Source organism: Anser cygnoides, chromosome 4, assembly GCF_040182565.1.
Source record: "Anser cygnoides isolate HZ-2024a breed goose chromosome 4, Taihu_goose_T2T_genome, whole genome shotgun sequence".
Taxonomy (NCBI): Eukaryota; Metazoa; Chordata; class Aves; order Anseriformes; family Anatidae; genus Anser; species Anser cygnoides.
In genome coordinates this window covers 44,923,601-44,950,893 of record NC_089876.1, presented here as the reverse complement: position 1 = coordinate 44,950,893, position 27,293 = coordinate 44,923,601, and the positions used below count along the sequence as shown (strand labels likewise).

Below are 27,293 nucleotides of genomic sequence, written 5' to 3'. Positions count from 1 at the left end.
AGGGTTTTAGGTTTTCTTTATTTAAGTAGTAGTGACTGTTGAATATCAGTTTGGACTTAGGTAATTCCTATGGAGGTATCAGGCACTGTGGTGTGGTGGGGCTGAGACATGGTTTCTGTTTTCAGCTCTGTCATTAACCTTTTGGGTGAAACTGAGTGGGGTATTGTACCTCTGGGGTTAGCAGTAATGGGTACTGGCAACTTCTTTGTGGAGTGTTTGAAGATCAGTGCTGAAAAGCCTTATGTAAGGCATGTTGTTCTGGGAAAAGGTGATTAAATATTTGGTCAAGTGCTTAGAAAGAGTCTACATCATTAGAAGCCGCTTCATATCAACTGGATTTTGTTGTATACCAATTAGAAAAATTGGTTGTGAGATGCTAAAATTGAGAGTTTTGTTAATCTTACAAGGATAGTTTTTTTAGTTGATACATGCCAGAGGGCAGCAAATAAAATGTTCTGCCTTTGCTGGCTAAGGAATTTGTGATCAGCAAAGCTAATAGTAAGAATTATCATTAAACGGTTTACTGTTTCAAAAGTTAGTGTTCTGGGATTTTGGGTAAACCCAGGTAAACTAAAAATCTTTTATTTAACAGTCAGTGTTTAATAGCAACTATACAATTTACCAGTATTGGCGCCTTTGCTTGCTGTAGCTGTGGCATTAAGGTGGGGAGAAGCATGCTGTTGTGATAGAGGCTTCCAAGCATTTTAGTGTTTGAACATGGAAATTAACATCTTCAGCTAGCTCTGATATGTGAGTGATTGGGTGGCTTGGGGGACTGGAAAGAGCTTTCTTCAAAGGTCATAGGAACTATAGGAGGAAAAAGATCTCTGTAGCTGTGTAAGGGAGAAATGGAAAGGGAACAGATAAATAGGCTGAAAAACAGTAGCAGAGTTCATAGGTGTGTTCACTTCTTTTTTTTCTGCTGTCAGTGGAGGAGAAATTCAATGTTGACATTAGAGTGCAAGAACAGAAGATTGTGGCTGCAAAGAAAATAGGAATGCCTAGTTCACTCTCAGTACTTAAAAGAGACTAAAGACAGGCTTTTCAAATCTCATTTCCTTACATATCACCAGTGATAGCAGCAGTAGAAGCGTTCAGCTGTTCAAGACAGTGTCTCCAGCGCTTCAGAATAACTTGTGTACCACTAGCAATACAGGTGCCACATCTTGGAAATATCTGACAGGCAGCATTGCAAGGAATTCAGCTGTGGGAGATGGAAGAAGAGATGGTGGAGATCAAAATATCTGTGCAAGTATCTACCTACATAATCCAGATGAGTTGCGAGCTGCTATTCTGTCTTGAGAGGTGTTGGCAAATGAGCAGTGTAAGTGGTAGGGGGAAGTCTTCTGTGCTTACTGAAAATCTTGGCTTTTGGAGGAGGAGGAAGGTTGGTAATGGCTACTCTTACTTCTCATGGGGTGGAAGTATGTGTTCTTGCTGTGATGAGTGGAAATAAAATTTGTGTCTAGCAGGGCTACCTGCTGACTCAGTGACCTATTCTTGGGTTTCTTCAGCTCATCTCCCTGATCTCTGTATGTGTGGATTGTTCTTTGAACTCTTTAAATTCTGGTTTCTTCTCTCCATTTCTCCCTCTAGCTCCTAATTTTCCATCATTTCTCATGGGATCTCTTCCTATATGTGGTTATTTCCGTTAACTCTGCAAACAGCTGTCTTAAATGGCCCATTCCTAGCTTTTGTTGCAAATAGACTTATTTCATCAGTAAAGCCTATGTCAGGTACAGAATTTAATTTTGTGCATATCAAGCTTATTTGAACAACAACAAAAAAAGTTCCCTTTCTCATGAGACCCCAGCTGGAGCACTGCATTCAGCTCCGGGTCCCCCAGCATAAGAAGGACATAGACCTGTTAGAGCAGGTCCAGAGGAGGGACACAAGGACACAATGTTGGAGCATCTCTCCTATGAGGAAAGGCTAGGAGAGCTGGGGATGTTCAGCCTGGAGAAGAGAAGGCTCTGGGGAGATCTCATAGTGGCCTTCCAGTACCTAAAGGGGGCCTACAGGAAAGCTGGGGAGGAGGGACTCTTTGCTGGGTAGTGTGGTGGTGATAGGACAAGGAGTAATGGCTTTAAACTAAAAGAGGGTAGGTTTACTTTAGATATTAGGATGAAATTCTTTACTCTGAGGGTGGTGAGGCACTGGAGCAGGTTGCCCAGAGAAGCTGTGGATGCCCCATCCCTGGGGGTGTTTAAGGCCAGGCTGGATGGGGCTTTGGGCAACCTGGTCTGGTGGGAGGTGTCCCTGCCCATGGCAGGGGGTTGGAACTGGGTGGGCTTTAAGGTCCTTTCCAACCCAAACCATTCTGTGAATCTTTGTACACTGGCAAAAATAAGGAGGTATCACCATGAACAATCAAAATCTAATTTTTAATTTTGTGACATTTTCTCATTTACTTAAATATTTCTGCCATCAGTAATGTTTATGAAATCTCATGATTTTTGAAGAGGACAGTCTTTGCTAGTTACAAAAATTGGAATGAAAAAAATCAGAAGGCCTCACTTGTGTTCTTAGCTCTTGTTGAGCCATGAAGGGTCAGAATTTTAATGACATTAGTGTTTGACAGCACCAAAAGCTGCTTAGCATCTTTTAAAAAAATCTTGTATTTTTTTCAATGAAATTATAAAACCTATTTCTTTAAAAGTCTACTTCTAACTATCCATTTCTGCAAGAGAGACAAATAAATGTCAGCATTTCAAGGTGCTATAAAGACAAACCTACTCAGAGCGTGCAGATCCTCAGACAGATATGCTGCAGAAATGCCAGATATTACTACTAAGTATTCAGACAGCTAATGTCATACTCTCTTTAAGAATTAAAGTAATGAAGAAAAGAGGTTGACAATTAAATCTATAAGTCTATTATCAGTTTGGGAGGAAAAAACAATTTGTGATGACTTTTATGGCAACTTAATGGCATGTTTTTGAAAAGTATAACATAACAGGCAAGAACTGTGATGCAATTGTACAGATAAATTGTGGCGGACAGTTCATTTTATTGAAGAATACTTTGGCTATTTTGTTATCTCCTACACAACAAAGCTATTGATTTTTTTGTTTTGTTTTGGTTAAACTGTAGCTTATACAAAATCTTTTAAGGTGGTGTTTTTTTGTTTTTTTTTTCATGTTCCATATGGGTAGCATCTTTCCAAAAGGATGTTACGGCTTTTGTAAAACTAAGTGTTGCATATGTATGGCAAAATTTTGAAATATACAATAGAATATAATGAAGAAAGCTGTAAACATATTTCCAAAGTGAGATATGAAGTAAGAAGAAAGTTCTAAGAGTGATTTTTAAATTTATTTTTATGAAGCAAATGTAGACCATAAAACTTAATATAAATTTTAAAGGACCACACCAGCCTTTCTGGAAAAGAATTGGGGGAGAATAGTAACATTTTGTTATTATTGCCAACTGTTTGTTGGCAAAAATAAAAACATGCAAGAAGTTTAACTATTTTAAAGAACATTTAAGTTCTTACTGAGAAGTAAACACTGGAAAATTCCTCTGTTTTTGAGTATTTTTGTTTTGTTTTGTTTTTAAGTAAAAACACAAAGGTGAACCCCTAACAGTGCTTCAAAGTCACAGGAAAGATTGATTTCTCTAAAAATATCCAAAGTTCTTTGAACTGTGTATATATGTACATTAACCTTTAAAAAAACCTGAAATGAATAAAAAAAAAAAAAAAACAAGCTCTAATGGTTTGTGAGTCATACACTGCACCAGCATACCAAGAATGTTTATCCTTGGAAGGTAACACATGAACATTATGAAACAAAATTGTTTTAAGATCTTCAAATGAACTGTATGTGTCCTGGTCTTTAGTTGTCTTTGACAATATAGTTTTTTCTTCTCTAAATATAAGTGAAAACTTGCAATAACGTTATCTAAAATTTGATTTCTAAATAGCACTTAAAAGAGTGATAATTTTTAGGTTTTGTTTAAAAACAATAGAATGAAGTGACTTAATCTTTTAAAATTTAATACTGTAAAGGGAAAAACCTGTGATGAAATTTTTTTATTATTATTTCCTAAGTAATATATTTTGTCTACCCATGTAGACTAAGTACTTCTAGATGAGAATGTAACTAATTCTGCCGATACTACAGTGAAGTCTTTGGGAAATGTCTGTAGGTGTCAGAGGACAAATTTAGGGAAAATGTCTGTATTTCACATGTAGCAGTATAAAGAAATAACTGTAAGCATAAGCCTTGTATGTACATGGGAACTGTTGAGCTATTAAATTCACCCACTATATTCTAGTATTATGGTCTAATTTTTTATGTATCCTGAGAGTTTACTTTTCTTTTATCATTACTGTGCTTTGAGCAGATGTTTTTTATTGAACTATTTATTGACACTTAGGGTTTTTTCTTCCCTGAATAGTGAGTGCATTTTATATCCATCAATGCATAGGAGTAGCCGAAATTATTACTTACAATATGAATTTCATCACTATAATGCGTCCCAGTCACACAGCTCCATTAGATATCTCTGGAGTTCCTCATCATCTCAAGTCTTCTGTAACCTTAAAACAATTGTGGATTTTTTTTCCTTCCCTCCCTCATTGCTCTGCTTTCATTTATCATGAATAGTTCTAATACAGATCCACTATTACAACAGTTCAGAGCAGATGGGATTTCCAAAGGTACTCAGCACTGCTCTTAATTCAGTGGAAGCAAATTCAGCCTAATAGTGGAACTTCTGAAATCCCCAAATCTGAACATGTCACCTTCAAATTCTTTGCATCTGTTTGTACAAAGTTTAAGATTTTGCTGACACATTTGACAAGGAGCTCTTTTACTACAGTAAGGTGTCAGTGGATGAATTAGACTTGTGATAGACTTGTGAAAAAGAATCAATTTTATTCCTGGTTGCCAGTACTTCTAATGCAGGGTCTTTTCACGTGGCTCATAAGGTGATCAGTGGAAAAAGCCCTTCTCCTACACTCCTGGGAGCCTGGAATTTTTTCACATCATCGTGCATTTTTGGGATTGGATTTTATGTCTCTTACTACTGGGTTTAAAATCGATTGATCTCTGTTCTTCCCTTTTCCTCACATTAGCTCTGAAGAGATCAGGCAGATGGACTAGATGATGTTTAAGGCCCCTTCCAACTGAACTATTCTATTCACCAAGTCACTGTGAGGACCCTGTTTCTATCCCCGTGTGTGTTTGAAAAAAAAATCTGTTCCACTGAGGTCACAAACCAAATGTAAGATGGTAGGCAAAGATGCTGTAGAGCAAAGAAATGAGGGAAATGCAATGAAAGATACTGCATCTTTTAACTGCATAACATTATTTACTGTAAGATGTATGGCAGAACTTGTAGGCTGTGCTTGTTCAGCCTTCTCAAATCTGGGGTGCTCGTAGCAGCTCTGCCATAATCTAAAATATAAAAAAACCTGTTTAAATTCTGCCAAACTGCCTGGGCTGTGTCTGGTATCTGGAAACTACCTGGAATTCTCATAGTCATGTGTTTTTTTTTTTTTACTGTGTTTGCTCAGCCATCCTAGATTTGCCTTTTTAAGTATTTTCAGAAGCCTTGCTGTCACTATTCTACAGGATGTGGCCATGGAAATGAGTTTTTTTGTTGTTGTTATTTTTTGTCTGCTATGGGACATCCAGTGTATGTTTAAGCTGTTCACGACAGCACAGGAAAAAAGGATGTTGTTCTCATGCTTGACAGAAATGGCTTTTTAAAGCAAGGTGGTTTTGTATTTGTCTTGATCTGCAGGTTAATTCACTGTAAAATTGTAGGGTGCAAGAGCTTCCTTTATTGAGCAGGGAGTGCTGTATGAAATGCATTGCCTTTGCAAAGCAAGGATAGGCACTGTTTGAACAAATCAGCAATGTTCTTATTAAAGTATTTACAGAGAGTGGGGTCTACTGCCCTGCTAAAAGTCAGCTTGGTTTTTAATCTTTATAGTTGTTCAAAAGAAATTGCAGATCTTTTACTGGTGAGGTAAATATGTTACTCTCCCTTCCACAGCCTTTAAAACAAAAGACCATCTTTTAGCAGAGTGATGGAGAATGGCAATACTTACTCTAAAGTGACAGCTTCAAAAAAATACAAGAGATTTGTTTGCAGTGGAGTGTCTTGTGGAGTCATAATTCCATTGAATGTCTGCACAATGACAACATTCACAGTACAGGGGTCCTTTTCAATGGTTACCTTTTGGCAAAGCAGTGCGGTTTGCTGGCCCTGAATCCTGGGGACATGCTGTGTTCTGGTTCTGCTGTCCCTCACCTGGTGGCTTGCAAAGCAAACACTAATTTAATATTAACTTTCATTTAACGATAAGCAAAGGGCTTAGTTGTTGCATGTGTTAGGATTGGTGTTAAATTACTGATTCAGGAGAAGACAAACTTTACAGCTTTGTTGCTTGTGTAAGTGGTTTATTTTCCGCAATGAACAATAAAAATGGTTCCTCTGACTTCTATTAATGTGCCCACTTGTCCATGTGGGCCTGGACTCTCTTGCATGAAGGGATGCTGCTGCAAATGGTTTAGCATGGTGGTTGGTGGCCTCAGCTTTGTGACTAAATGAAGGAATGTGTTTATAAGATTAGCTAAAGCTAATATGCAACAACATTAGTTGTCAAATATGGCATTAGTTCAGTATTTCTTTCTAAAAAAGAACATTTGAAATGATAATATATAGAACATTGCTAACATTTTGAAATCTCAAAAATACCTTTTATGTAAGATTGCTTGCAGCTCATTGCAGATAAACTGAAATCAAACTTGTCTATTGAGATAACAAACTGCCCTTAAGAGATATCTGTAGTGGATTTAGTCAAAGATAACATCATGGTTCTTGAAATTTGCAAGTTCTGAACAGTGACTTGCAAGGAGATAATGTGACATTGCTTCCCCTTCCTTATATCTGTCATTTGCTTGTTAAAATCAAAACCTGAGAGTATTTCACTTGGGAAGGTTTTTGTTTCTACTTAAGCACATTTTTAGCTGGTATGAATACATTTGCATAGTGGCTAATAGTAATATATAGGAAAGAAAGCGATCGGGTCTGCAAATTCAGTATTTGTTTTCTTCAGCTCCCTTTTTGGATATGCAAGTTAATTCCTGACTTGTACAAATCACTCGTGTACAACATTAAGAAGGATTTTCAGTTAAAATTACTATTATCTTTAAATTCACTTCTTTTTTTAAAGAAATTGAATTTATCAATTTATTCTTTCTTTCTCATCTTTATGGTTATGAAGGAACACTGAAGTTTTGGTCTTTTTTTTTTATTGTCAAGTGATTATATTTAATACATTTTAAAAAACCTGTCTTTAATACCGTAAAACCTCATTTACATTAAGAGACAAAACAATTTTCTACATTTGTTTGTTCATATAAAAATAAACTAGCCCAAATTTACTTCTCTCACAGAACTCTTATGAGAAGATAGGGTGTTCTAAATGTTTCCAGTTTGTATTTTTCTGTTAGACTGTTTTTGTGTTTATTTGTTAGAACATTTGGCAAAAACTGTGGAGAGCAGTAGAGCAGCAAATTTTCTCTGATTCAAAAGCATTACTTCAGGCTCCAGTTTCTGGAAAATATTGGCCCTACTATGACTCTGAAAATAGCAAGCTGCTGTTAAACTGTTTTTGGAGATGTTGAAGAAAAGCCACATGCCTCCTGGGAGCTTTTTCAGATTTAAGGTCCCCATAGCCAGGTGTTTTCCTGCTCAGCTAGGGTTTTTGCTGGTGTTCCCTTGTGTGTATTGCCTTTTCTGTCTAAAATGTACCGGTTCTGCTGATACCTCTAGGTTAACAGGGACAGAGGGGAAATCACACCACTCAGAGTAGCTGTAGCAGGGGCTTGAACTCCTGTACTCACGTGGGGGGAGCCCCTGTGAGAAGATGGTAGAGTTTAGGAAATTTTGAGGGGCGAGGGAAGAGCAAAGGATCATCAGTGTGTTCAGCTTACTATAGGGTGCCCTGAAAGCACATCACCCCCCTATGATTTGTGTGTGGTGATGAAGTGGAAGTTTTACCATTAAACAGAATCTTTGCCAACGCATTCAGTACCTTGTCTTGTTCCCCCCCCCCACACTCCCTATGAGCTGGATTTCCAAACCATTTGCTTCTCTGGCTCACCACGTCCCCTTGCCGCCCTCAGGCCAACCTCTCAAGGCCCATGGTGTTTGCCTCCACATGCTGCTCTGTCTCAGGCCCACGTACGTGTCCCCAGGGAGCTGGTGGGAGCCAGCCGCTCGGCAGGGACGGCGCTACGTGGGAGCTGGCTGGAGCTGTGCTCACACCTGGCAGCATGTTACTGCTCATGGAAGTGCACTTCACGCTGCTTTTTAACCAGGGCTGCAAGCCTTATATTGAAGTGAATACAGTAGTTCCAATTTTATGTGTGTAGTTTTAGTAGTAAAAGGATGTGTAATAAGAAATACATGAGCAAATAAAATAGCACAGTTTATCGAAGAAAAGTCAGCAGCGAGAGACTGCTGCTGTAATGCAGCAGTTCTGATAATTATGTGGCTCATAAACTCAAAAGCATGTGCTTGAGCTGAATATTACTGTGTTTGAGTTGATAAGTCCAGAGCAATGGTATATTTCCTGAATTAATTTGCCAATTTACATATATTACTACTCCTGTGAAATTTTGAAACTCCTCGTTCTAGCAGATACTGTGCATTATTGCAGCAGAATTCCCGAAACATTCAATTTCTAGTGTGTGGATGGCTTTACTTAGCTAGACCTTTTTGTAGTTATATTTTATAATGATCTAAGTTCATTTAGTTTGTTGATATTGTTGCAGAACATCTGTAGTGTATACAGGATGTATGCTTTGATGCATACTGTGAGAGTGTTTCAGCTCTAACTGCATATCCAAAACCTTTTAAAAGGAAATCTCAATGAGTCCCATGGGGCAAAGTAAATTATTACATGTGGTGAACTCTTAAGTCATAGACCAAGGTCACGGCAGTGAGAGTGTATTTCAAAAAGGTTTTATCTGTGCTTGGAAAGCAAATGAAATCTCTCATCATTAACTTTAGAATTCTAGTTATGAGAGGATTTTCACTAGAGGTGAAAGATCAAGTTCATGGCGGACATAATGGAGTCTGAAAAGTTCTTTCTCAGACATAATACCAGGGCATGAAACATTCACTGAGGTTTTCACATCATCAACGGGGAGTTTACAACCTCTAATCCCGATACTGAAGATGAGAATTATTGTAATTATTTGCCATCCTTTGTGGCTTTATTTCAACCTTTTTAAATGAAAAAAACACTTTTTTAATAATGTTGCAAAGACTTTTGGAAAATTTCGTAGCTTTTCAGCTATGTTGGTCTCTGTTACAGCATAAAGGCAAATACCTTCCTTAGTTAATAACAATAGTTCTTTCCTTCAATAGAAATATAATGTGGTAAACCTGAACAACGTTCCGGTCCCAACGGAATTAATCAAAGCACACTTGCATACAGTAATAACGGTATCCCTGTCCCGATCTGTTGATAGTCCACATAAAAAGAGACAAATATTGCAGTGAAACAGGGCAGAAAAGCATGAGTAGAACCGAGGTCTTCAGTGACCCAGACCATCATCCTGTCAGCAGAAATAGATATTCATTTGTCAGTTTATTCAGCAGACTTCTACATTGCTTCTAGACTTCACATGTGTGCATGCATGCATTTGAGTGATAGCAATGAGCAATAGAAATCTGCTCAATAGTGCAGAGTCTGAACTCTGTTACTGCGTCTTGGGAATGGTTTGGCAAATATCCCTGCCAATAACAGCACTCACTTGTTCACAGAGTTTACAGTGCTCAATTTGTTTGCTTGCAGAAGGGTTGAAATTTGCCAGGGTTGTGCTGCTTTTATAAGTAGAATATTAAGCAACCATATTCAAAAATGAAACCCTTTGTATTTGTACTCTGTCACGGAGGTTACTGAATTTACAAGAAGGTTTCATCTGTAGTGATTCAGTCCCATTTCTATGCCATTTCCCATCTAGATAAAATTCAAGGTTTGTGTTCTGTTTTCGTAAATCCTTTAATCTACTTTATGAAGAGGCATTTATTAAAAGGAATATTTGTTCCCTGAGTTACAGCTATAAATAACAAGGAGATGTATTTTTAGCAAGTGATACTTTAATTTCATTGAAAATACGAAAACAAAACCTTCTTTCTAGAGAATTAGCTTATACCTGGAACTAGAGAAAGCTTAAACAAGGAATGCCTATTAGGTTTCATTCATTTTGAAAGGAAGTACTTTGCTTAAGTAAAATGTGTTTTTAGGGAAACTTTTCATACATTCAATATACACGATTTCGTAAAAGTCCTATGACAAGAGGAAGCATGAGCTGGATTGACAGGTTACCCAGAATTCAAGAAATGACAACATTAAAGTTAGATTGGAATTGAATTTTTATGTCTATGGATATATTTTATGATTCTGTTTTTAAATTGCACGATCGCATGCCATTTTCAAAAACATATCCTGTAACATATTTTTCTGTAATGTTGATGTCACGTGTTATCTTAAAAGTACTTGCTATACTTTCATTATCCAAATGGTACAGACTATCTGTGTCAAGTGAGACTTTTTATATGGGTTATGTTCTCTAAGGTGTACATTTTAATAGTGTAGTCAATGGCCTCTCTTATACATTTTCTCTACAGCCAGCAGTGCAGCCTCTTTTGTATAGTTGTGGGGCGTTTCTATTTCTAAGCATAGACACAAACTTCTGTGACCTACCAATGCTAGCACATTTTTGCTATTCATACCACCCATGTCGATAACTTCTGCATGGCTTGATTCTCTGCAGTTTATGATCTGAGAAAGTCAGAACAATAGATGTTATTTGTAAGTATGGCATACCCAGAAAATACGCAGTGTTGTAAAATGCTGTCTGCAAATCCCTTCTGAAAATGAAGTAAAGCCACAAAGACATCTCTGCTCCGTAAGGGGTCTGCTGTCATGACCGCTTGAATAACAAACGTCTGCGTTGCTACTTGTGGTTTTTCAAACCTTCCTGATACTCACAGTAGTCATCAGCAGATAACAACAAAATACTTACCTTGTGCTCACATTTCGTTGTTTTAGTTGATTCCTCAGCATTTTACTTTTCAGTTTCCTTTGTATTACATTGACATTAAATCAGTTTGTAACATTTTTCTCTCTTTTTAAATAAAGGTACATTCAAAATAGTAGCCTCTGCCTTAGTTCCAATTACCTTGTTTTATTGAAATATGAATTGTAGAATGTTACAACACTTTATAGCCCAGGTATTTTGTGAGTCTGAACTCTCTGAGTCGTAAACAGGATTCAGATGTATTCACAGTTTTTTTTCTTTAAAGCATGCACAATTTCTTTCTTGTCATCTTATCAGTGCTGTTATGTTTACCACCCTGTCAGTCTCCCCTTGCCCCAGTATTTTTGCGTATTATTCACTGCATCCCCTGTAAGCATTTTGTCATGTCTTTAAATGATCACCCTGATTTTAATTTTCCTCCCCTTTCAAATCACTAGCCAGTTCCAGCATGTTGTTTGTCTTTCCTTACTAATATGCAGGCACGCTGAAATCTGCAGTAGACTATTTCCCAGCTGCCCAGACTGCTCAGTCCTACTAGCAGTCAGTGCTTCTAACTTTCAAGAGTATTTTACTTGAGCAAATCGCTTGCTATGCTAGTTTATCATAAAGTATCTGGTGAGGTGGATGGCTAATTTAGCAACACTTTCAGTACACTGTATTCATGGTTTCTTTATAAGCTCTTGTGGTTTTTTTTTTCTTGTTTTGTTTTGCAAGTGGCAGGGGGCAAGAGAGTCTTCTCATACTCTGTAATAATTTTTTCGCACCTAATGCAGATCTGCCATACAAGCAAATTTTAAGGAGATTTCCTGTCTTTCAAACTTCAAGCTCCTGAATTGTGCAGCGCAAGGCAATGGAAAATTTAATTTTGTCAGGTTATTTCTGCCTGTGGAGCATATTGTAATATGCTGAGACTTTATTTTGAGCCATCTCTCTTCTTAGATGTTTTTACAAAACTAGAAATAGTTGAATTTTGTTTTCCTGCCAATTAGCACATGCCAGCTGCTACCAGCAACAGAACACCTGTGCTGCTGTTGAGGCTACCTGGAAACTTGTGCCTGATTCTTCTCTTTCATCTGAGTGTAAATCAGTTATGTGTCTGTTGAAATCAAAGCAATGGGCTGAGTAAGTCGGAGTAAGACTTGCAAATGAAAACTGGGGTCTGTATGATTCACAGTAGGTGGATTCCAGCAGTAGTATTTGGTCCTAACTAGTCTCATTAAGCAAAAGTGTGCAGTTGATGTAAAACACTAGGTGGATATATAAATAAGTATGTTTTTGCATTTTTGCCCACTGTATTCTCATTTTGTTACTGCCATTTTGTAAATGGCTTTGTTTCAAAGAAATGAAACTGTGCCTATAAATTTAAAGTAGAAAATTGGAGACAAGTATCAGTATTGTTCATGCCATGAATGCTTCTGAAGGCAGAGCTGTATTTAAGTGTATTTCATTAGGTCGTAGAGTAACCATATTTATCTTTCTGTAGGAAGTGTCTTTGTCAGGAAATACCACCACGCTTGCCCTGTGCTATCGCCTTATGCAGGTATTAGAGGCATATAAAGACATCTTATTAGCTGATGAGCGGTTTAATTACAAGACAAGAAACAGCTTTGAGTGGAGGAAATGTGGAATTCTTCCACCTCCATTCAGAAGCCTATTCCCTTCAACCTTCACCGGAGGTAAAGGCAGCCTCCAAAACCTGGGTGAATTTCATCAGAGTTGTTTATGGATGTTTTCTCCAAGGTTTGCTCATACATACAGAAATAAACTATCCAAATGAAGAACTGCATAACGTACGTGCAGTCAGCAGTGAACTGTACAGTAATACTGTTAAATGGCTTAGATTAGGAAATAAAGAGAGGATGTAACAGTTGTATGCACAGCATTTCATGTACATGTTGAAATCAGGAGCCCTAGATAGACATTAGTACTTTGGAAGGATTAATGGATCTGCAGTGAGATCAATGCTTGTCATTAAAAATACCGTTCATGAACTGTTTTTCTGTAGACTGACCACGTTCTTGGAGAAGTTCCACATGTTGTTCAAGACATTACTGATATCCAAAATGGCTTTTCCTCTGTCTGTTCCACTGTTATGTCAGATATATGGAAGGTATTCCATTCCGTTTCCAAATTAGGAGAAGTGTTAACGTGAATTTTGTTTGAAGACCTTTTTTCTCTGGAGTTTACTTTCATATTTGATTTGCCTTTGTATGGATATATTGGCATTCCTGTCATGCTGCTGTGCTCACTTCTTCCAGCTGCTGACTTTTTGGAGAACGGCTGTGGGGGTTTTATTTATTGTTAGAAAACCTCACTGAATAGCTGTGATTTTCTGATGGATAGTGGAAGACGGCATTAGTTTCCACTGTTTGGATACCCATAGCACCTTAATTACTACTCAGAGTAAACCGAGGAGTATTTACTTGCTGAAACATTGGTTTATTTGCTGTTGGAGTTGTGGTGATGGCATATGGCTTTGAAAATATGTCTGTTGAATGTATGTGGAGTTGTAGTAGTAGTATTTAAGATGATCCTATAAAAACATGCTTACTTTCAGACACTGCAAGAAATCGTTGTTAGAATCTATGTCTACATCCTCTGTATTTTTCTGTCTTTAATATGTACGATTAGTAAGGGGCTCGCTTGCTTAATTGACTAACCATTTATCTTCTGTATATTTAGTGAAGTGATCTTATATATTCATGTGTGGAATATTGTTTGTTGTTGTTTTAAAAGGAGTAGGGAAGGTAAGTGTGAAGGATGCACCATTAAGGGTTCTGTGGCAAGCGAAGACAGCAGGTTTATAATTGTTTACAAGGCATAAAATACCAAAATTAAAAGTCCACATTGTACTTATTTTCATTTTTTTTTGTTACTTATACTGGTGCAATCTTCACTGATGTAGTCACATGCTATTTTTTAAACATGTAAATTTGACCTGTTTTACCTCAAATGCTTTTCTTATTACACTGTAGTTTGGATTGTTCTGCAATAGATGATGTACTAGTAAATACAGTATAAGTTTTTAATGTAGTATTGTGGAATATTTTATGAGTTTTTCTGACTTGTTTCTGTTGTGTAAAGCTGCATAGCTACTTGCAAGCTACAGCAGTCATAGAAGGCATCAACTAAACTGTAACAGGCTGACACAGCAAAGCTTTTAAGAGAAACATCTGTTGAGCAAATATTTTATATAGACAGCATACAAAACAGTTTGTGTTGTCCTGGTGTTACTGGTATTGTAAAATTTGTTTGGACAAATCCATGTTCATTTGAACAATGTACCTGCTTGGTGAGAGGAAGCAGGGACAATTTGGAGAATTGGGAGCATTTAATTCAGTCATATTCAGGAAAAAAAAAAAGCATCTTTTTGCACATCTCACAAGTATGCTGAACTGCACAGAAGTTTTTTTTTTTAACTGTCCTCATAGTGTAACTAGAAGCACAAGTTCTTTTCTTCTTGATTCAAATATTAGAGTGCATTAAGAAACTGCTAAAATACATGAGAGCAACTTTTTAGCACCACTTTTCCCACAGAGGAATGCTGTAGATGGTAAGAAGCAGGGTATCTGTGTTGTAAGAAATAAGAAGATAAAAGTAAAGTAGGGTGCTCTGTAACAGCCTGGTCCTCAGTTCAGCACACGTTTTTCAAACTGCTTCTGTCTGTAATACTCACGTAAGTTTTTGGCAAGGATTTGTTTACTTTGGGAGCTGATGCAATATGACAGAGTATTCAGAGTTTTGGGCAAAGCTCTGTTCTGAATGCTTTGAAAGTACCTTGAAGTGAGGCTAAGTTAGATCATACAGGCCTGTATGATATCTTGGGAGAGGATTAGATTCTGCATTTTGTTAGTGCCCCTTTTAACTTGCCTTTGCTGAGGGAAGGGAAGAAAAGGTGTGGTGGTGGTTTTGAGTCAAGAAGTGATCTCTTATTACTGCTGTTATGTGCCACCCCTAGGTTTTAAAAATGATGCTGCTCAGAAGTATGTGTCTGGGATGATGTTCATGTTATGGGCATGCTTACCGTCCTCAGAGAAAGATGTGTGAGATTTTTATTTTCTTCTAGGTCTTGGTTCTTTCCCTTGCCTAGGACCACCCAGGACGTTGAAGTATAGGTGTAGGAGAAGGGTCTTCTTCTGCAGGGCCGCATGCTCAGCTCGAAGCCTACAGCGGTTCTTGTCCAGCTGCCCAGAGCACCACATCTGATGACACCTCTGGTTTGGGAAGGATGGGAACCTAACAGACTAGAGTTTGGGGCAAAACCCAGTTAGCCTCAGGTGACAGAAATGGTGGAAGCTTCTAGCCTTAATATTAAACCTTCCTTCCTTCACGTTAGTAGCCCATTTTACGCCTGTGGGCTTAGTGCTTTGTGAAGTGTGCTTTTTCTAAGCCCAGAGCAGCCAGTCCAGCACTAGGCTGATACTGCTGCACTTGTCAGAGGGTCATACTTTAATGATAACGTTGCTGGCAGTTAAAATCGAAGACAGGGAATTAGTCAAAAAGAGTGTTTGGATGTTGAAGTTATTTTTGTAGGGCTTTGAAAACATTATTTCGTCATGCAGTGTGTTGACCTTTCAATAAAATCTTTATTAAATCCACCTATTCCTTGCTTTTTTCTGTCTGTTTGCCCTTGCCACGTGTTCTCTCCTGGATTATCGTTCATTAGCTTCTCCAAAGAGATTAGCGGCTCCTTAAAACGGGATCATGTGTGTTCTGTGTGAAAGCTGAGCTGGCGAGCAGAGAAGCCACAGGATCCCCATAGAAATTCGAAGACAATTTTGATACTCTAGTCCACTCAAAAATCTGCTGATACTGTAATGTTTTTTCCCTTGCCAGGACCCTCCTTGCCTGGTGTCATTTCTTGAGCTCTCCTGGGAAGAGATTAGTCTAAAACAACAAAGTAGCCAGATGTCTGGTTCTGAGAGAGTCCCAGAGGCCAGGGTATGGTAGGCAACAGCAATCACTTGGGGCCGAAGATCAAAGGTACCTGAGAATTACTTATGGGCACATACTATGTGTTGTTCCCATTATTAACAGTCTGAGAAAATTTGTATCCCTAATTAACCCTTTTGTTGGTTAAATTTTCTTGCCAGTGCAGTCCTGCCTGTAATAACTATTTGCTCTTTTTGGTACCGTTACGTAAGTAGCTGTTAATTTAAAAACTAAACAAAAAATTGCAGTACTGTCAAAGTAGCAGATTTGTGTAACTCATTCAGATCCTCATTGTCATTTGTAAATAGCAGAAGTTAGCATGAGTTCTTTTTGTTTAGTGTGCCATTCTCAGGGCTGGTGTTATTCCTATGCAGGATTGTGTCAGTTAGGATAGTTAACTTGTCAGGATAGTGGGTTAGATCATTGCCTCCTAATCTAAAATGAATTCAGATCTACTCCCAGAGGCAGGATGTCTGCACATCACCGCTTTTTGCCATATCGATATTTCTAATGAAATGCTGAATAATATTGTTTAGTGATCAACATGTTTCTGTTATGTAGTCTAAAATAACGACTAAGATTGTAAGTATTTGAATTCTTGTAATGCTTTTAGGGTGGGTGGCTCTTGGAGAGAGAAAAAAAAATCTGATGTCAGCTTTCTGTGTTGTTTTTTTTTTTTATTCTCCAGATGAAAATATCAAGGTTATGAGTGGAATGGCTATTCTGCTAAGTGAAAACATTGCTTGTCATTGTAGAATTGTAGAGTTAGAACAATTTTTCTTAGTTTTAGAATAATAAACTGTAGTTATCAGATATGACCTATTGTCTGTGTTATGACTGCTACAATTTCACTGTCTCTAGTGTAATGTTCATGTGTGGTAAATACTGTGTGTATGTGTTTGAGTGGGAGGGTGTGAATTTCTAGTCATACTAAATATGTGTTTGCAATTTATTACCCTTGTTACATATGTTTAACAGATTTTTGAGTGATTAGTGAGAAGATCCCTGGAGTGATTTAAAAGACTGAATTTACTTACTTGTTTCAGTCTTAACAGTTTCTCTTCAAAACATGCTACTCAAGCAAGAACCCCCCAAAAAGCTGACTTGACTGGAAGTGCATTGAGTTTTTACATTTTTACCTTTGGGACAGGTATGTCTGTCTCTCTTCCAACATGGCCACAACTGCTGATTTGTTGACCCCCTGCTCCTGCTCAGTTGCATACCTTATCAGTATTGCTCTACACCCAAAGCAGTGTTTAAAAATAACTAACTAAATAAAAATCTGGTGCCTAAAGAAATGGCAGAGCAACATTTTCTAGTGATGCAGGTATATTTAGCCCTTCAAGCCCTATGGCTGTCAGCAGGTGTAGTTGATCATCTTATTAATATTTTGAGCATCATTAAAATCTTGGTAGGATAGAGAACAGGTATTGTGCTTCTCAGAGATGTGAGGGAAGGGAGAGAATTAGAAGCACTACTATCTCCCTCTTTCTTTTTTCAAGTCCAAAGCTGGACTTGAGAAAAAAAAACAGGCTTTAGAGCAATTCAGATGCATGAGTAGACTGAGGAATAGGTGTAAATGCCCTATATAAGCTCAGTAAATTTGTGTATAGTTAAGGTGTTACACTGTATTCTGAATACTGCTTGCTTCTGAGCACTTCCATTACAGAAGAATCTTTATGAATCTGAAATAACTTTCAGAAAGGAAAAACATAGGAATGAAATAGTCTGCCCCCTACAAATCTGTGAGAACAGTTGATGAGCAGTTGGGGGCCAGGGAGGTATTTGTTCTGCTGGCAGTTATATACGGAAGAAAACATCTGTCTATTGCATTGATGTCATCCTCTCGGGTATGTAAGAATATAACCATAGAACAGTGTTATTGAAGAGCAGGGACTGTACCAAGAACTCAGTGAGTGAGTCTTGCAAATGGAAAGAAGAAAATTGTGAGTGAATACAAGTGTAAATTGTGAAGGAAACTAAAATACATCATCAGTGTGGACCCAATAGTTTGTCGCTGGAAGGAAATATGGTCTTTATAGGGATGTTGACATAGGAATTATGTTTTAGAAAATATGTATACATTTTCCTCCATGCAGCAACTTTTATATTTAGTAATTTCAGGAGTATTCACTGTTGTAAACACCCCATCATAGCCTGAGCACATCCTCTGTTAGAAGCTTAGGTCACAGTTTTCCTTTTATTATATCTCAGCTATTGCAACATTCTGACCCTGGGCTGTGTAAAACCAGCTACAAAAATCTCCTACTAAATTCATTGAGACACAAGCCTGATCTGTACAGACCATGAAATCAATGGAAAATCTGTATTTCCATTCACAAATGTATTTCCATTTACATGTTCCATTCACAGCAAGTGAAAAATGAGGAATGGAAATAACACTACAGCTTTCTGTTGTGGTTGGTGGCAATGCATCTGTAAGCACAAAACATTTACCATGAACAGCAGAAGGTTCTCGAGGACTTGATTATGCTTAGATTCTTGCTAGACAACTCCTGCTGTTGAATTTCTGGTTTTCTGGCATGTCTTGTGCAACTTACCTTTACTTCAGTTTGTGGAGGTTTTGACCTATAGCTTGGAGAAAGGAGAAAGTTAATTAGAACAAACCTCAAGAAAACGGAGTGTTAGGAAGGGATTTTTCTTCTAATCTCTTGTAATTAAAAATTGATCATTCCTTTTCCTGGTTTACAGCTAACCAAAGTCATGTATATCTAGCGATGTTGAAAGAGAAAGCCTGTAGTCAGTGTTCCAATTGACTTGGATGATGTTCACTCTGACATCGCCAACATGATGGCAGTTGGTTTGTGAGGCAAAGGAGAGGGTTTGAAGGATCATGAGATAGTTGAGAAAGCTTTTTCTCTAAATTGCAGACCCTAAAAGTCTAAATCAAGTCATAGTAGGTGTACGAGCTGGTGGCTGTATAAGAAAAACCCCTTGACTATATTAACATACTTTGCAGCCCCCTGGCTTATCCTGGTGTTTTGTCCATGACCCTTGTGCCCAAGAATGAATTCAATGCAGAGGGCTGGTTTTGAGCACTCCTCTCCCCGGTTCAGAGCGGTGCTGCTGCTAACAAGGTGCTGTGACTGTGCTGACAGGCGTGGACGGCCGTGCTCTGAAAATGAGCTGCTTGTAAAGCAACATTTTTTTTTTGTTGTTGACGTGTAGTTTTTATTACCGTTGTGGAGTAGAGGAGTAGTAGCAGGCAGAACTTCTATAGTGTCTGCTTTCTAAAATATTTAAATTACGTTGTTAGTATCATTTTATACGGTCTTTCTTTGACAGAGTATTGTGACATGAATTACTATCTATTAGACTTCTTTGCACTGATAATATAACAATGAAACAATTAAAATACAAATTTGCTTCTGATTACCTCCTTCTTCGAGAGGGCTAGATAAATGAAAATTAATGAGGTTAGGGAAATTTTGCTTCACAAGTGATCAAGTAAATCTGGGTCTGCACAGTCTGCAAAACATGATTTTAATAAGACTGTGTTACATTTCTGTTGTGTCTTCTGTCATTATGGGGAATTAGGGCACGTGTGTTTTTAAACAAAATTAGAAGTTGTTTTAGAGCCAAGGTCTTTTTTCCTTGTATTCTTTGAGATCATCTCCTACAACGTGAACTAAGTAGTATCTTTTACTGGTGTGTGTGTTTATTTTTCTTCTAATTAAGAAGAAATGAAGAAGAAATTAAGAAAAGCTAATCAGCTAAGTAAGTACCCGAGGTCTGCTCTGTTTAAGCAGCACACATGTTGTAAGTACAATGGCATGGGACAGGACAGCACTGAAACACGCGGCGCAATGGATTTACACCTTCCCTGTATGCAAGGGACTTGGCAGCATCAGGCACACAGGTGAGCTCCCAGCATGGCAGCACGCTGCCCCTGGTCCTCAGAGGGATCGGGGCACGAAGCTGTGGCTGTGCCCCACCATACAGCGGCAGCCCCCCACCCACCACCTCTTTCCCCACCCTGATGCTCAGGCCTGGGCTGAGGCTCTTGTGGGGGCCTGGCTGCAGCCCGCCCGAGGGCTGGGCCCATAGAGTAACGCCGCAGCCCCGTTGCCCACTGCTGCGAGGGGCGGCTCGGCTCTGGCAGCACAGTTACACACGGCGATTGAAAGGGCAAAGGGCTTGGCAGCAAAAAGAGCGGCCCTGCGCAGACGGCAGGGGGGGAGGCCGCAGGAGGGGCTCTCTCTAGGTGTGGGTATGGAGTTTGTTAGGAAACCAGTAATATAAATCCGCTAATTGAATTGTTATTTACAAGTCCCATTTTCTGATTTGTTTCTCTGTGCATTACCTCCCCCCCCAGTGCTGATGTACACTGAGTGCGAAGTGCTTACCAAAGCAGGCACTTAGGTTGATTTATGTTAAGCCAAGGTGCTATAATACACTGGTACCAGTGTACAATGCTGACAATGGTGTATTTTTCAGGACTTTGATTACTGTTTCATGCTCTGCTGCTATATAGCTACACTATGGCTTATAGCACTGATATGATTCTTTTATATATTATAGATAAGTATATCACTCTGAATTTTGTTGATACTTCCACAGGAGGAGGAGATACACAGATTATAGAAATATATTTGTTGTGGTGTTAGAGCAAATTGAACTTTAAATCGACTGGCTGGTGACTATATTGTGATGTTTTTCTGACATTTTTTTACAATAGACTTGACTAAACAGCAACTCAGGTTTAGAATGAATGTATGTAGCAGAGAAGAGAATGTTTTGTAAACAGCTTTTTTGCTTCCCCCTTTGATGGTATCACTGGTATGCAGAGGCTTTCTCTACCTTTTATCAGGCTTCTATTAGTGGCAAAACATCACTCAAAATACTAGCCAGACATGATTTCTAACATCCTTATTTGTCTGTTTCACCCAAAATGTGCTTATCACAGACAGCTCAAAGAAACAGTAACCTAAATGAAACTTTTTAAAGTGAGAGCTGTATTTATGAAAAGCAATTATCACGCCAGATACCAAGTTGTTAAGTGCTTATCTTTAGTTAGTCTTTGGTGTTTGTGTAAGATGTAATTTTGAATTGCTTGTGGAGTACAAGGTGACTTTTTCTGCTGCTTATGCTTGTTTGTGCATCCTAATTTTGTTCCTCAGTTTTGTGTTCACATGTGGTGACATTGTGCATTGCTGGTAAGGCGGTATGCCTGTCTTGGAACCAGGATCTCCTGCAGTACAGAAAAGTGAGCAGTTCTTCCACTTCTGACCTGGCTGTACTGTTCGCACAACACTGTCCATTTATGTATCATAGAGCATCTTACATTACTTAAGTGCTCTAAGGTGGAGAACATTCTGAATCTAGATTGCTTCTGCAAACTTATTAGGTCTACCTGGGTAGCTAATGTTATGTTCTGGGCTTAAATGGTGTAACAACACAATTTCGGTTCCATGCCTTTTGCCTTATTCAGTGCCTGTGATGAGCGACTGTCGCAGAATAGGTTGTAGCAGTGCCTGTGTTCTCCTGGAGCCTTTGCACTGAACACAAAATTATTGATTACTTCTTTTATTGAGTTCTCCTTGGAGTTCCCTGTGGGCAATTCAAAATGTATTGGCCTCGTCTCTACAGTTTCTTAGTAAGGTGAGAATATAGTTTTAAGCACAAAATACTAGAAAAAAGACACATTATAAACTGTTTTCCAGTTAGATTTCTTTTCCATGATTGTGTTTTTGTTTTTCTTTTACATTGTACATGCAATTCATTATTTAGTAACTGCTTTAGAAATACAGAATTTGGGCTACAAACCATGTTTAGTAGGAAATAGTTGGGGACTTTTTTTTTTCCCCTTCTCTTGTGTGTGTGCAATTCAGACTGTTTAGAAGTGTTTCCACTTTCTTTCAGGAAAATCTGTATGTAAATATTTTGTTTCAGGTCAGATTAACCTGGGTGAATCTTGCAGCTTTGCAAACAAGGTTGAAGTCTTCCACGTTTTTCACTGTAATTTAGGTGCTTCATGCCTTCATTTCTCTTGATAAGCTGATCTGCCTGGCTTTACCTTCTCAGTGCCTCATAAGAATTTGGTAACAGTGCTGCACCCTGGGAGATGTGGACCAGCTGAAAAGCTTTGTGCAGAGACTAATAGGGGTAGAGGCCATCTTCTGTTAGGTGCCTGAGCAATTCAGCAGGAAGCAGCAAAATACCAAGATGAAATGGTTAAGTTGTTTTGGTGTTTATTTTCTTTTTTCTTTTTCTCCAAATACTGTATGGGAAGTTGTGATTCTAGGGAAGAGAACTTGGGATTAAAGCAAATGTTCAAATACTGGAATCTCCCTGATGGTGGATATTCCAGTTTTCAGCCAGCTCTGGGTGTAAATGGAGAGTGTAGAAGCTCAGTGAATGCAGCCTCTAAGAGCATGGTTAATGCACATGGCAGGTTTGTGATCTCTTGCAGTAAAACAAGCTTGTGCATTTCTTAGACTAGCACTTGGCACAGCTCTTGGTGAGCCTCTGCTCTCTGCAGAATGTGAATGGGATTCTGTACATGAAACACTCAGATGTTTTCACCTTTTCTTCAGAGAAGTAGCATTTTTAAAGTATTTTGTCCCATTAGAGAATAAAGTAAATTACTTCAAGGAAATAATAAAAATGTCTTTAATTTAGCTGAGTCACTACATATCTTTTATTTATATGTACACAAATTATATATAAAATAAAAATTCCTACATTATATATGTAGGAATGAAAATTTCAAAGAACAGATCTGGTGTTTTTGTAGTTCATGATGTACTGCTACTGCTAGCCGGGTAGTTGTGAAATCAGGTCCGTGACCTAGACTTGACTGAGACTTGAGTGCTTATCCTTTAACTTCAGGGAAGACCAGCTGCCCTGGTCCTTTGGGTTAGAGGATATAGCAGGTCCCATGGAAAATGGGGCCATCTCACTGATTAGAATTGAAAGGTGGTTTGGGTGTGCTTCCAAAGGAAGGTAGTGGTAAGTAGCGATAATGTAGTTAGCTTTTTTCTCTGAAAGCAAATTTGGAGCTTCGGTTAGTACTGATACACTGCCGAACTCCTGGGACAAATTTTTGAGATAAGTAGCTTCTAAAGATGCACAGTTGCACACTTTTCCCCTCTTTTTTCCCTTCTGTGTGTGTGTATGTGTATAACTATTTCTAGTTAGACTTATGTGAATTGTGAATTTAAATTACAGGGGTGTCTGAACACTGCTTAGAAGACTGCTGTTGCACACGTAAAGATGGTTTCTTTTACCTGCAGGTAGTGGTTACAGTGCTAGTCTCTTCCTTATAGTATACTACTTTTCTTTCCTATCCCTTTGCATTTCTGCCACAATGTTGTAGCATGCAGAGCTTTGACTGGCCTCATGAGAGGGGAATTTCCTGTGCCATACAGTACTGGTTTGCAGGAAAGCCAAACGTTGTGCTATGGTTAAATAAAGAAAGAAGCTGTATTTCTTTGTGATATAACCAGACATTTGTTGATGAGATGAAAATCTCTGCATCTTGTAACTGTGACCTGTGACACATTCCGATACAAGCTCCAGAGGTGGAGGTTCGTGGATCTGTGCAGTGGGCCACTTTACACAGTGCACCTCCTTTAGATTAATGCTTTATTTCCTGGCTCCTGGCATTGCACGAGTAATGGTGAAGCTGTTCCCAGTGGCAGTAGTGACGAGGACTTTAATAACAATGCTATTCTGGGCTGGTTTGGATGGCGCTGCAGTTGAAATGTCTGGTTCTGCTACCAACTGCCCAGAAAGCAATATGACAGTGGGATATTTATAGAAAGATGCTGGTGCAGGCACAGCCTTACAGTTAATGCAAAGGGCACCTTTTAAAAAGTGGCCTTGTGCTTTCATTTCACTTCAGCAGGGAAGTAATACTCTTTGGAGTTGTGGGATGCATTGTTTAACTAGACCTCTAATCATGTTATGGATGATGTGTCTCCAGGAGAATCAGGGGACAAGACCTTTAAGTGTTTTTATCACAGCTTAAGATCTCAGAAAATGTGAACTTAAATAAAAGTATGTTTGGGAGGTTGTTATTGCTCTGTATCCTTTTGAGGATACCTTCTACAGTAATTTTTTTTTTTTTTTAGAGAAAGTCACTTACAGTTATGAAATGTTTGACCAGAAGAGAGGATCAAGTTGGCAGTTACTCGTATACCATAGTTTAGCTGAGCCTCCTTTATTAAATCATTGTTCAGCAGTCCATTTTTGCTGGTACAAGAGCTAGTGTCTTCACTGCTAAGGTAGTAAGCCTCAAGTCACTAACAAATACAAGATGTGAAAAATGTTTGTGTAGGTTTCATACCAAAGTGTCAGTGACTGCTTATGTTCTATGTTTTTTACCCTCTAATTGTGTAGCACAGCCTGGTTCACATTCAGATGTCAGGTGTATGGCTGCTAATGCTCATACTTCACAGTACGTGGGTAGGAGGGAGAAGTTACATTTTGTGTCCTGATGTCTAGGAGAACTATGGAAATGGGCTTTCCATTTGGCCAAAAATTCATACAGCAGGTTTGGCTATATGACTGTCACAACAGGCCTTGGTGAAGTTTGTGGAGGAGGAAGTCAGATGCTAGAACAAGGAGTTTGCAGATAGTTAGGCACGTATATGTTCAGTGTGAGAAAGCATGTGTTGTTATGAGGCTGTCAGCTTTAAATCACTTGTTTGAATGTTTACACTGGCGCTGGACAGTAAATCTAGTATTTGCAGTTAAAATTCTCAAGTACAGGAGAAAAAAACACCCTGCCTCTGTTTATTCGTATTGGTAGCCAAAAAACCACTGTAGATGTTCAGGTTGCTTCCCCAGTGGGGTGCGTGGTGTAGGACCCACTGCTGGAAGGCACTCTATCTTATGAGTACTGTTTTGTGGTTTGTGCTGCAGCTGGTGAGAGGGCAGCAGACTTAGAAGGTTAAGCTACAGCTTTAGGGGTGCTGCTGGACTTGGAGTATGGCTGGTAAAGGACTCTGACACAAGGATGAAGTGAGAGCTGTGGTGGCCGCCTCCACTGACAGCCCTTCTAGTTGCCAAAAGGCCACAGTCGCTAGAAAGAAGAAATCTCTGTTCTCCTTAACCTCATGAGGGCATAGACATGAGGTTGTAGAAGGGCTCTGTTGGCTACATTTATGTTTCTGTATAGAGCCTGGATAAGCCTTTTTTCCTGGTAAGTCGTGTGGGTAGCATATTGGTTTTGCATGCTATGCAGCCATGCAAGCATCTGATACGGATGGGTCTGTGGTATTTAGGATAAAGCAACGAAACTGCAGGACAAAGCAGCTCAGCGTTGTACAGCAGGTAGCATGTGTTGGTCAGGTGGTGTGCACTTCGTGTCTCATGAAGCATCTTGTCTGTACCTGAGGAGACCGTGTCTTGGTCCTTTCATTTGGGAGATGGGCATTCTGGCTCATGACAGAGGTTCTGCCCTCCTGGCTTTGTTCACGTGTCCTTTCTCGTGCTGATTCTGAAGGCTTTCACGTTCGTTCTGCTTTGTTTCCAACCCTTGCTCAGCATGGATTTCCTGTTGCTACTCTATAGATGATAAGTATCAATGGAAATTTGCAGACTGACACACAAATGTTCTGAAAGTTTGAATGCTCAGTGTTTGCTATTTGAATTGTTAACAAATGTTAACACACTCTGGTTTTATTCTCTCTTTAGTGTAAGTACTGTACTGGTTTTTAGTCTTCATCTCCTATTGCCTCTGTACAATAAATAGCAGGCTGACCCTCCAGCACTCCCTTGAGTCCTGCATGTTGTTCAAAGAAGAGGTTACCGTTTGTTGATGTAAGGAAATAGCAGGACAGTTTTCTTTCGTTCTCTCAGTATCGCTGAAACTATCGGTGAACGGAGAAATCCTTCAGTGGAGCAGCAAATACACTAAACAAGTGAGTCTAAAAGGCCTGCCTTCTGACACCCTTTTGATGGATGGTTTTGTATTTGTAAATATTATTACCAGCAGGCTGTGATGGTTATGAGGAACTACAAAAATGGGGGAGTGAAAGGCTGGTTTTCAACAGAGAGAACTTGGCTAGGAGTAGGCAGCAGGCAATAATTTGCTGCCAGCAGAGTCCCCAGCTCGTTTCCGTGTGCTGCTTGTGGCAGAGCACTGAGCCTGGCTGAAGCAGCACAAACTCATATTCAGGTGGTGGCAACCTCTGCCAGCGCAGAACAGATCTGTAGTGTGCACAGCCTCATAGCCTTGGCTCAATGATGTGTTCGGGAGGCATCATTCTCTGGATGATATTCCCCTGCTAAAATGCAAGCAGAGTGTTGGTTATTCTTTTTTCATATTCTAGAGCCCGTTCAACATTGTTTCCTTAAAACTGATGGTTACTGAACATTATTGAAATAAAGAAATGTTTTCATATTGTCAGCACAGCTCTAAAGGCAGGTTGGGGATGAGGTGGTAACTTTTTCACAGGGAACAGATGTGTTGGACCACAGGAAACACGGCAGTGGATAAAAACATAATCCCCTCCATATCTTGGTGGGCATTTTTGTTATTTGGTTGGTTGTTTTGGGGGTGGGGGGATTGTGCATCTTTTTTTTTTTTTTTAAGAGAATAAGATTATGTGTGCAGTTCCACTTCTCCACTGAAAAATGCAAGTAATTCAGTACTTTTAGGATGCTTTTCGAACATTGGATCATATTTTTATAAGATTGGATGAAAAATTTAGTTATTATCAGTGCCTGCAGGTTTTTTCTTTTTTTTTTCTTCCCCTCCATGAAATACCACTGCCTATCATGTATATAAACACCTAGGGCCAAACTCATGTGTAAGATGCATACTATGGCTTCTATTGAATTCAATATGGAGTGTATATACACCTCCAGGGCCAAAGCCAGGCTCTATTTGTTTCTCGAAGGTTATGCTGGAGTGTTAAAAAGGCATGTGCCTTGCCTTTGAGTGGGCAACTGTGCAGCCAGAGATTTTGCCGAACAGTTAACACTACCTCTTTTATTTTTGCTGTGCTGTAGCAGGATTTTATATGCATTTTAACAGTTATTTAAGAGTCCCCACATGCTTAGAAAAGAATCTGAATATATGTGCCTTTTTTAAAGCTGCATCATAACTAGGTTATTCCATCAATACAGCAGAGTGACTGGGAGCTGCAGTTGGAACAATATGTAAAAATACAGCTTGTAAAAGATTTCCTTTATTAACTGTCATCATCCACAGAATATATGTTCAAATAAACGTTGTGTAATAACTAAATTTGAGATTAATAGGCCCCTTAAGAAACAGCGAAGTCATTCAGGATAGTCAGTGAAAAATAGCCTGTA

At 38.9% G+C, this 27,293-nt stretch overlaps 1 protein-coding gene across 23 annotated transcripts in view; it reads left to right on the top strand.

Moving 5' to 3' along the window:
- SLC10A7 (solute carrier family 10 member 7) overlaps positions 1–27,293 on the top strand; it is a 148,982-nt gene that overhangs the window by 16,059 nt on the left and 105,630 nt on the right. For 2 of the 23 annotated variants that reach the window (XR_010831489.1, XM_048071712.2), the window contains one exon: positions 15,139–15,670. The exons of 20 other annotated variants lie outside the window; for them this stretch is intronic. The gene's annotated coding sequence lies outside the window, so the exon portion shown is untranslated. Of the gene's footprint in view, positions 1–15,138; positions 15,671–15,908; positions 19,828–27,293 lie in introns of those variants that run through there. One more of the 23 variants, XM_066996715.1, reaches the window with a different exon arrangement.